Raw genomic sequence first — 10,483 nt, 5'->3', positions numbered from 1 at the left:
CCAGCTGTACCACAGCCTCATGTCTTAGTGAATAAAACAACCCTCTGTCTGTTACCAACACTGTGGCCATCCATCTGAGAGTCGTAACTCTGCCCGAGAGGGGAGGATGGTACCAGGGAATGGAAAATGAAAGGCAGAGTAAAGAAATGATCAAGATTGTTTATGGACCACATCTTTTACAAGGAGGGTCACGCTTGGTTAGAGAGCCTGTTGTATAATTAGTTTTGTCTTAGCAGCAGGAAAGGGGGACCAGAGTTACAAGATCTGATATTTAGGGCCAATGATAAAGATGCTTGCCTCCAAGCCTGACGACCTGAGTTCAGTCCCTGGGTCCCACATAAAAGAGAGAGAATTGACTCCTGCAAATTGTCCTCTGACCTCCATACATGCTGTGTGGCATATGTATGCCCCCTCACGTATAGTAATAAAAATGTAATAATAAAAGAAAATATGCCAGGCATGGTAGCACATTCCTTTAATCCCAGCACTCAAGAGGCAGAGGCAGGCAAATCTCTGAGTTCAAGGCCAGCCTGGTCTATATAGTGAGTTCCAGGACAGCCAGGGCTATTACACAAAGGAAACTTGCCTCAAAAAAACAAAACAAAACAAAACAGAAAAAAGAAAATATGACATGGGTAATTTACGGTATAGCAGGATAGAAGCAAGCCTGAAGGATAGAGAATGAGTGCCAAGTGGCATAAGGGTATCTGTGATAACGTGGAACCTCAACCCTCACACTTTCTTCCATAGAAGACCGAGGGAGACAACAGTCTTTGGTAGCTACACCATGGCTGGTCAGTTGGCAGCTTCCCGCAACCCTAGTGAGACCAATACATCAAACCAGGAAAAGCACATTCCCGCCACTCCCCATGCTCTCTGGGCATCCCGATCTCATAGCAGACAGCACCAACTAGTCAAGGGCACTCTCTCGTGGAGTGTTTGACAGTGTCTTAGTGCAACTTAGGAACCACTACCAGTTAGGGGGACTGGTGTTCAAGGAGGAGCCTGGTTCCCGCTCTGCCCTGGATGGATCTGTCCTGTTTCCTGCAGTTGGTGATTTCAAGTGTTTCATACTTGACTGAGGATTCCAGAACAGTGCAGTGTGAGGTTTTTGTTTGTTTGTTTGTTTGCTTTTTTTTTTATTTTTTATTTATTTATTTTTTTCGAGACAGGGTTTCTTTGTGTAGCTTTGCGCCTTTCCTGGAACTCACTTGGTAGCCCAGGCTGGCCTCGAACTCACAGAGATCCGCCTGCCTCTGCCTCCCGAGTGCTGGGATTAAAGGTGTGCGCCACCACCGCCCGGCTGCTTTTTTTTTTTAAATTGCAGCACAAGGATTCCAACCTAGGACCTTACTCATGCTACGCAAAGGCTCCACCACTGAGATGCATCCCAGCTCCCATCTCATCATTTTGTTAGAGGAAGAACCCAAGGCTCAAAGTAAAAATGTGACAATTCCAGTGCAGAATGCAAGGCCTCCCGTGTGTGTGTGTGTGTTCTTCTCTTGTTCTTTCTACATTGTGGAGCTTGTTTAGGAGTGGGCTTTAATGAATTTTAGACGGTGGCTTAGGGGTGTACATCAGTGGTAGAGTGCTTGCCTAGCACAGGCCAGGCCCTAGATTTCATCCTCAGTACTAGAAAAAAGTGAAGAGAGCAATGTAGGATTGTTTCCTCCTTGATCTAGATAGTCTTTAGGTCCCCACAGTTTATTGTCTTTTTTTTAACCTTGATAAAAGGAGGTCATTGTATGTCTATTTGAAATTAGACCAAATGTTAAAAACCTACTGGGTGCTAGTGCTTGGTGGTCTTGAGTCAAGAGGTTGAGCTTTCTGAGACTGTCAGGGAGAAAAAAAAAAAATCCATGTATTATTGAAGCTGCTTTCCATAGCAAGTAACAAAATCCCACTTAGAGAGGCCTCAGTGATAAGGAAGATCACTCATCCCTGATAATGTGAAGCCAAGGTTGGTTGATGCAGTGGCCCAGTGTGGAGAATAGAGGGCCTTTCCATCTCTGTCCTCGATTCTCTGTGTTGGTTTTGTCTTCAAGCTTGTTGCCCTCATTAAAACCTGGCTGCAGCCACTCTGAACATTAATCCAGACACGGCAGTATCTATGGACAGGAAAGGGATCATCTCCTTGTGTCCTTTGAAGAACAAGGAAAACTCGAGCTTCCTCCTGACGACTGCTTGACCTGCTTCCTATGTCATTGATGTAGAACTGCCTCGTGCACTGTGTCTAGTTCAGTAGCGGAAAAGGAAATGGTGCCTCAGTGGTGGGCTCAGACCAACCAAGAAACAGCCATGGAGTTGGGGCTGCGGCTTAGCTTTCTTGAGGCACCTGCTGTGGTCCTACTAGAAATGGACTGGGAGGGGTTGAGGGTGGGTTAGACAGTAGGTGGCCCTATTTCATCCAGTGGCGAGTCTATCCGGGCTTGTGTGTGTGTGTGTGTGTGTGTGTGTGTGTGTGTGTGTGTGTGTGTGTGTGTGCATGCGCTCAGTGCTTAACACAGGACTCACGGGGGGCTTAGCACAAGCCGAGTGGCACTGGCAATCACTTCATCTTCCAGACTAAATGGAGCTCATTGAGGTTTTAGGACATGTATCTCTTAAGCGACAGCATGGGAATCTAAACTTGAATCCACTCGATGCCAGACTCTCTTTTTTCAACCTCTTGCTGCCTTCAGCTGTAAATATGTAAATATTTTAACAAAATTCTCTCTCATATTGTGCCCCAGCAGCTGAGGCTGAACATCGCAACCCCCTTTCGGCTGAGCTCACCATAAAAAGCTAGATCAGAGATCCACTTTATCAGCTTTTGCTGATTTTCCCCCGGGAAGAGGGAATGACAAACACTCCCGAGAAGGCAGATACCGTGTGCTCACAGGAGAGCTGAAGGGTTTGCGGGGGATAAAGCTGAGTGAAAAACAGCAGGCTGTGCATGCCTGAGATGTGAGCTGGGAGGAGATAAGGATTTAGATGCACGCACGGCCTGCTAGGCTTTCACTGTATTCTGGCATGGAGGTGTCTGGGTAGAGTTTCAGCTGTCCAGTTCTCTGTGGCTGTGTACACCTGAAATGAGAATGAGATATATTATTCCGTATAAATATGTTTATGTCTCCACACATGTTGTGGTGGTTTGAATAAGAATGGCCCCCATAGGCTCATATATTTGAATGCTGAGTTATTAGGGAGTGATACTACTTGAGAAAGGTTAGGAGGTGTGGCCTTGTCGGAGGAAGTGTGTCACTGGGGGTGGGCTTTGAAGTTTCAAAAGCCCATGCCAGGCCCCGGGCTCTCTCTCTTCCTGCTTCCTGTGGGTCCAGACATAGAATTCTCAGCTACGTCTCTAGCACCATGTCTGCCCGTGTGCCACCATGCTCCCCGCCATTATGATAATGGATTAAATAAACCTCTGAAACTGTAAGCAAGCCCACATTAAATGTTTTCTTTCGTAAGAGTTGCTTTGGTCTTGCCAGGCGTGTTGGCACATGCCTTTAATCCCAATTCCCTGGAGGCAAAGGGAGGTGGATCTCTGAATTCCAGGCCAGTTGGCCCGTGTGAGACCTTGTACCTTCAATCCTGCTTTAGCCTCTAGAGTGCTGGGATTATAGGTCTGTGCCAACTCAACAGGCTTTTATTGTTTGATTTTTTAAAAGATTTATTTATTTTATGTATATGAATGTTTTTCCTGCATGTGGATATATGTACCATGTATGTGCCTGGTGCCTATGGTAGTCAGAAGAAGGTGCTGGATCCCCTGGAACTGGAGTTATAGATTTGTGAGCCACTAAGTAGGTGCCCAAAACCGAACCTGGGTCTTCTGCAAGAGCAGCAAATCCTCTTAATACTGAGCCATGTCTCCAGTCCCTTGTGTTGTGGAATATTCTTTCACACTGTGTGAAGATGTGTCACCATGATTAGTTTAATAAAGAGGTGAATGGCCAATAGCTAGGCAGGAGGTATAGGCAGGACTTCTGGACAGAGAGAGCTCTGGGAGGAAGTGTTGAGGAAGCAGGATGGGCAGTACAGAACAAAGGTAACTGAGCCATGTAAAAGAACATAGATTTAAAAATATGGGTTAATTTAAGTTATAAGAGCTAATGGGACAAACCTAAGCTAAGGCTCAGCTTTCTTAATTAAGAGTAAGTCTCCATGTCATTTGGGGGGGGGTGTGTGTGCGCTGGTGGCCCTAAGGAAAAAATCCATCTACACCCTTGTTTTTAATGAGAGCAAGGTATATTATCAGCCAGGTGTAGTTCAGTAGTAGAGCTCTGTCTGGCATGTCTCAGGTCCTGGTTTTGATAGCCAGCACAACAGCTTTGCACACACAGATAAACACACTCACCATTAACACTTCTCTTCTCTCTTTCTGTAAAGGAGTAGGATTTTCGACATCTCAACTAACTGGTCTCAGCTCTTTTCTTGCTATCTGACACTAGAGGACGAACTTGGCTTTTTTAGGTTCATCACAAATTCCATAGCCCCTTTCTTCTATCCTTAACTCCATCACCACGTGGCCAAAGCTGCCAAGTTCTGCTGCTTACTGGGGCTGGGCATGGCCCCCTCATTCAAATTACATCTTCACCAACTTTCTATTTTTAATGGTTTCCTTTACTGCCTAAGGCTGGCTGATCTGGAACTTGCTCTGTAGACCAAGCTGGCCTCAAACTCAGAGATCCACCAGCCTCTGCTGTAGCTAGAGTTTTCCTGCCTGGCCCACAGTCAGGACAAATCTTTATCACCCGCCAATCCCACAGCCACTCAGACCCAACCAAGTAAACATAGAGGCTTATATATTGCTTACAAACTGTATGGCCGTGGCAGGCTTCTTGCTAACTGTTCTTATATCTTAAATTAATCCATTTCCATAAATCTATACCTGCCATGTGGCTCATGGCTTACTGGTATTTTACATCTTCCTTGTCCTGGCGGCGGCTCCAGGCAGTGACTCCTGCCTTCCTGTTCTTTTATTTCTCCTCTCTGTTAGTCCCGCCTATACTTCCTGCCTAGCGACGGGCCAATCAGTGTTTTATTTATTGACCAATCAGAGCAACTTGACATACAGACCATTCCACAGCACAGCCAAGTGCAGATCATCTCAGACACCTGTACTCAGGCCTGTGGTCCTAATCATCCTCTATGCGGACCTGCTGGGTAAAGCCACAAGGAACCCGAGAACAGACTCCCACAGGACATACAGAACATCTCACAGCACTCTGCCTCTGGAGTGCTGGGATTAAAGGCATGTGCCACCATACCTGGCTCTAAGCTTTAATTCCTTTTCACAAATAGGAAACTAAGCAGGGTGGGATCTTGCCCTGAGGTCACCACTCCCTTTATTCCATTTCTTTCTTTCTTTTTTTTTGGTTTTTCAAGACAGGGTTTCTCTGTGTAGCTTTGTGCCTTTCCTGGATCTCACTCTGTAGACCAGGCTGGCCTTGAATTCACAGAGATCCACCTGCTTCTGCCTCCCAAGTGCTGGGATTAAAGATGTGCACCACTGCCACCGCCGCCACCTGGCTATTCCATTTCTTAATCTGTTTATCTCCCTGAACACAGGATTTAGCTCTATTCTACTTACTGGTGCCCTTTTTCTCCTCAAATTTCATATTTTGTAATTTATCCTGCTCAGCATGCTCCTTTTCATTATAAATCTTTACATTAGAGTTACCACTAAGAACCACACAACTGAATCTGAGGCTGTTTTGAGATTTTTCTCTACCAACTTTAGCTTCAGGCAAGGGCAAGGACAAAGGCAAAAGGCAGCTACATTCTTCACCAAAATATCAAAAGATCGATGTCTGGGCAACATGTTAAATTAAATCTTCTCCTTTGAAACCTCTTAGCCAGGACTCCACAGTTGAAATAACTCTCAGCACCTCTGTCTTCCATGCTCCTACTAGTACGGCCCATTAAGCAGCGCTTAAAGCATTCCACTGCTTTCCTAACCCAAACTCCCAAAGTCCCTATTACTCCAAACAAAAACATGGTCCAGCCTATCACAACAATCCCCCAGTCCCTGGTACCAACTTCTGTCTTAGTTAGGGTTTCTGTTGCTATGAAGGGACACCATGACCATAGCAACTCTTTTTTTTTTTTTAAACCCTGGCATGATCGAACATTGGAGGGCCTGGGAATTGAACCTCTTAACCACTGAGCCATCTCTCTCCTCCTATAAAGGAAAACATTTAATTGGGGTGGCTCGCTGACAGTTCAGAGGTTTCGTTCATTATCGTCGTGGTAAGAAGCAAGGCACCATGCAGGCAGACATGGTGCTAGAGAAGAAGCTGAGAGTTCTACATCTTGACTCACAGGCAGCAGGAAGTGGGCTCTCGCACGGGGTGTAGCTTGAGCATAGGAGACTTCAAAGCTCACCCCACGATGATACACTTCCTCCAACGAGGCCACACCTCCCATTGGTACCACTCCCGTTAGAGGCCATTTTCTTTCAAACCACCGCACCAGACTTGGAATGGGTACAGTTCTTGTACTCACTCTGGGGGACACAGCTGACTTCTTAGGGAATAGCTTTATCATGAATACCTTAGATTTTACAGGGTTTTTTTTTTTAAATATATATTTTTTATTTTTATTTTTAATTTTATTTTTTTTTTTTTTTTTTTTTTTTTTTTTTTTTTTTTTTTGGTTTTTCGAGACAGGGTTTCTCTGTGTAGCTTTGCGCCTTTCCTGGAGCTCACTTGGTAGCCCAGGCTGGCCTCGAACTCACAGAGATCCGCCTGGCTCTGCCTCCCGAGTGCTGGGATTAAAGGCGTGCGCCACCAACGCCCGGCTAATTTTATTTTTTTAAGACAGGGTTTCCCTGTGGAGCCCTGGCTGTCCAAATCCACCTGCCTTTGCCTCCCCAGTACTGGAACTGAAGGCATGTGCCACCTGCCTGATTTTATGGAGTATTATATCCTGAGTGTTGGAGTGGTCTGTGACTGGTGAAGTGGGATGGTGGTTTAGGACTTTGGAATCAAAGAAAGATCTAGGTTCAATACCCTACTGTGCTCTTTCTGGCAGAGAACATAATGTGTTTGTTTTCCTGGTAGAAATCTATGTTGTACAGAGTTACATTTTCCTTATTGGTAAAATGCATATCTCAGGGGAGTTAACAGGTGATTTATGGAAAGTGCCTTTCACAGAGAGCCTGGCACACAGTAGGTGCTCAATCACCATTAGTTCTTCTGGCTCCTGCAAGAAGGAACAGAAATCAGGGCACTAGGACTTAGAAGCCTTGCTGCTACTAATAAAAGAAATAATGTGATTTATTTTTTCAGTACTGTTTGGGGAAAGGCATGTGCTTCATAAATATGTATTGGAAAGTACTTAGCAAATGAGTAGAAATAATAAAAATATGTCAAAGTAAACAGCTCCTATAAATATGTCACTTGGTAGACAAATTAGTGTTTTATTACTACTAAATACTACTGCTCGCCGAAAAGGATTTCAGATTACTCACACAATGGGTACATTATTGAATGCCTCTGCGAAGGGCACGATAAAGATGAAAAATAGTGATGGTGATAACGCCGAAGGTGGAAAAAGGAGGGGTGTGGGTAAATGCAGCTCGGAGGCCTCGCTCCAGTGATCCGCCCATTAGTTAGCAGCACTCCGATGCTTTAGCCATAATATGGACCAGAGGGCCCTGAGAAAAGGATTTCCGTGGGATGCCATGAATCCAGGCCTTAATTATTGAGTCCAATTAAAGGAGTAAGTGCACTCCTTTTCAGAACCAGGCACTCTGCTTGTGAGTTAAGTTAACAAAAAGAATCCCAGGTATGGGCCTCATCTCACCTCTGCTCTGGATTTATTATATGTTATTATATGTCTGTGGCTATAATTCATATCCAGAGGAGGGGAATGTGGTGGAGAGTATGTGAGCCTCCAGCAAGGCTCACAGACCCATTTCAGAAACACAAGAGGGTGAACCATGTTGGCACATCAAGGGACCAGGAACCAGAGAAGGAAGGAGGAGACGATAAACGCCTTTGTGGAAGAAAAAGCCCAGAAATAAGCAGGCAAGAGAAAGGCATGACTTTCAGTTCAGGTGCAGGGGGCCCCTAGAAGGCAGAGCTCCCCGTGGATTCAGGTTGGAGAGAGAAATGGTTTCACTTCCTGGCTCTGCTTTTCTCTGTGTGGAAGTGGGAAAATTACTTAAAATGTAGATCCTTCTTGATAACAAGCAAATAACAGTACAGAGCTTGCTGGGCTGTTTTGAGAACTGGAAACAGTAATGACACTTGTAAAGTGACAGCCTGATATGGAAAAATAATATTTTAGCTTCTGTTCCCTTCTGATAGTCCTTACTTTAAAATAATACAAGGGGTAGAGCACTATTGTGGTAGAGCACCTGCCTAGTAGATACAAAACTCCCAAGCACCAAAATATTAAAGAAGTAAAAATACAAATTGCTCAGGAAATCTGAGAGGTCTGTGATAGGAACCTGAAGCCTGAGAAAATGATGTCACTAGACACCAGGCAGAAGAATTAGCATTTATATGACTTCCATGACTAGGCATCTCCTTAGATCACTGGCTAATGATCCCCTATGCTACCCTGGTGTTTTATGCTTTACTAAGGCCTTTGTGCAGCAGCTCATTTAATCTGCAGGCCCGGCCTGCTTTTTGGGGATGGGGAAGAGTTCAGGAAGGTTAAATACCTACCAAAAGGTGCACAGCTGATGAATGATGGATGGGTGGCCCCTACCAGTCATTTTCATTGTACTGCAGCCTTTCTCGGCTCTGTCCCCGCCTTTCGAGACAGGGTTTCTCTTTGTAGCTTTGCGCCTTTCCTGGAACTTGCTTTGGAGACCAGGCTGGCCTCGAACTCACAGAGATTAGCCTGCCTCTGCTTCCCAAGTGCTGGGATTAAAGGCGTGCGCCACCACCGCCTGAGTCCCCGCCTTCCTAACGTGAAAGCAGCTAATCCTAGTAGGAACGCGAAGGTTAAGATGCTTCACAGACTTGCCTTTTAACATCTCCAAGTGAGTTAATACACTGGGTGAGTCTGGGTTTCTTCCACCATGAACTGGAAAACTGTCGTCTGCCGGGTACAGTGAAACATGAAATCAAGGGTTCAACGTAAAAGCAACTTGAGGATGTTAAGAGAGTCGCTCAAGGTCACCCCACCGCACGGGGATGGGGTGGGGTGGGTGGGGGAGATTGACTCAGCCAAGACTCGAACTCTGGACCCCACACCTAGCTGGGCTTCCGCCCGGGGGGGCCCTGCAGCCCGAGCCCGCCGGGATTCCGCCAGAGGGCGCTCGCGGAAGCTGCGCTCTTAGACCGCCGCGCGCCCAGACTCCTCTCTATGGTGGCGCGGGCGCGGGGCGCGGGGGCGGGGCGGGGCGCGCTCCCGCGGGGGGGCGGGGCCGCACGTGGGGCGGGCGGGGCCGCACGCAGGACGGGCGGGGCCCACGCCGAGCCGCGGGAGAGCCGGCCGGGTCGGTGGGGGTGGACTTCCTGGGGCCGCGCGTGTGAGGATGTGGTGCGCGCACCCGGGCGCCCCTCAGCCCGGGAGGCGCGGCGGCGGCGGCGGCGGCGGCGGCGGCGGTGGAGGTGTTGGCCGTCCCCGCAGCTCCGCTGCCTGAGTGGCCGCGGTCCAGATCCGGCCTCTGCCCTCCCAGGTGCGGCCGGGGAGCGTCCGCGGCAGGTGAGGAAGGCGGTGCCCGCGGCGGGTCGGGCCGGAGGACACGGTGCTTGCTCCCAGGCGGTGCTCCCGGGGGTGTGGGGGCTCCCGCTGCGCTCCGGGAGTCCGGGCAGTCCCTACGTCTCAGGAACTCTCCCGCCGCCAGGTCACCCTACACCTGTCCCATTGAAAGTGCCGCAAAGCATTTCGCCTGTGTGCGCCGTAACCCGGGACGTGTGTCCTCAACTTGTGTACAAGTGTCGTAAGAGCCCGGCAGGTCCTGCCGGCTCCTGCCTGGGGTGGTAGGGTGGTGGTGGAGGATGCATTTCTGTCGGACAGAGAAAACTGAGGCAGAGCTTCGGCGGCACTGGCTCCCTTCCTCCGGGAGGACCCTGGAGATTCGGAGTTTGGAGGTTAGATGGGAAGTTTGGGATTGCTGCTCTCCCCTCCTCCCTGCCAGGGTCGGCTGTCTGCCTCTGGAGGGTCGACCTCTGTTCCCGAGGTGTGTGAGGTCGCCCCTGTGTGGCCCTGACCGCCACTCAGAGGGAAGTGGGGCCCCTCTCCAGCCGGCTGCCCAGGAGACATTTGACCGGGCACGGGGGAAGTCTGGTTAGACCAGGGGAGCCCGCAGCTTTTCCTGGCATCTGTCTGCTCAGAGCTTGATTGGCGGCTGGCAGACACGACAGAACCGCAGCTTAATTTCTCCTTTTTGTGTTAGGCTGTCATTTTGGGGGTGTATGTGTGTGGGTCCTGGTTGTGTAACCAAGGAAGAGTACCACGTTCCTCTCTGTCCACCACGGGGGAAGATTATTTTTAGCTCGGAAATGGGACTTTACCCACAACTCTCACTTGTATC

The 10,483-nt window shown here is 48.2% G+C and overlaps 1 protein-coding gene across 5 annotated transcripts in view; it reads left to right on the top strand.

Moving 5' to 3' along the window:
• The first annotated feature begins 9,420 nt into the window (after nucleotides 1-9,420).
• Nucleotides 9,421-10,483, top strand: part of Rffl (ring finger and FYVE like domain containing E3 ubiquitin protein ligase) — a 69,681-nt gene continuing 68,618 nt past the window's right edge. The window contains exon 1 of one of the 5 annotated variants that reach the window (XM_076542986.1): nucleotides 9,421-9,651. The gene's annotated coding sequence lies outside the window, so the exon portion shown is untranslated. Of the gene's footprint in view, nucleotides 9,652-9,865; nucleotides 10,041-10,483 lie in introns of those variants that run through there. The other 4 variants (XM_076542988.1, XM_016008345.3, XM_076542987.1 and 1 more) reach the window with 4 other exon arrangements.

This window comes from Peromyscus maniculatus, chromosome 8 (genome assembly GCF_049852395.1).
Source record: "Peromyscus maniculatus bairdii isolate BWxNUB_F1_BW_parent chromosome 8, HU_Pman_BW_mat_3.1, whole genome shotgun sequence".
In the NCBI taxonomy this organism is placed as follows: Eukaryota; Metazoa; Chordata; class Mammalia; order Rodentia; family Cricetidae; genus Peromyscus; species Peromyscus maniculatus.
Note: the sequence above shows the minus strand (reverse complement) of the source record. Positions and strands in the feature narration are given on the sequence as shown.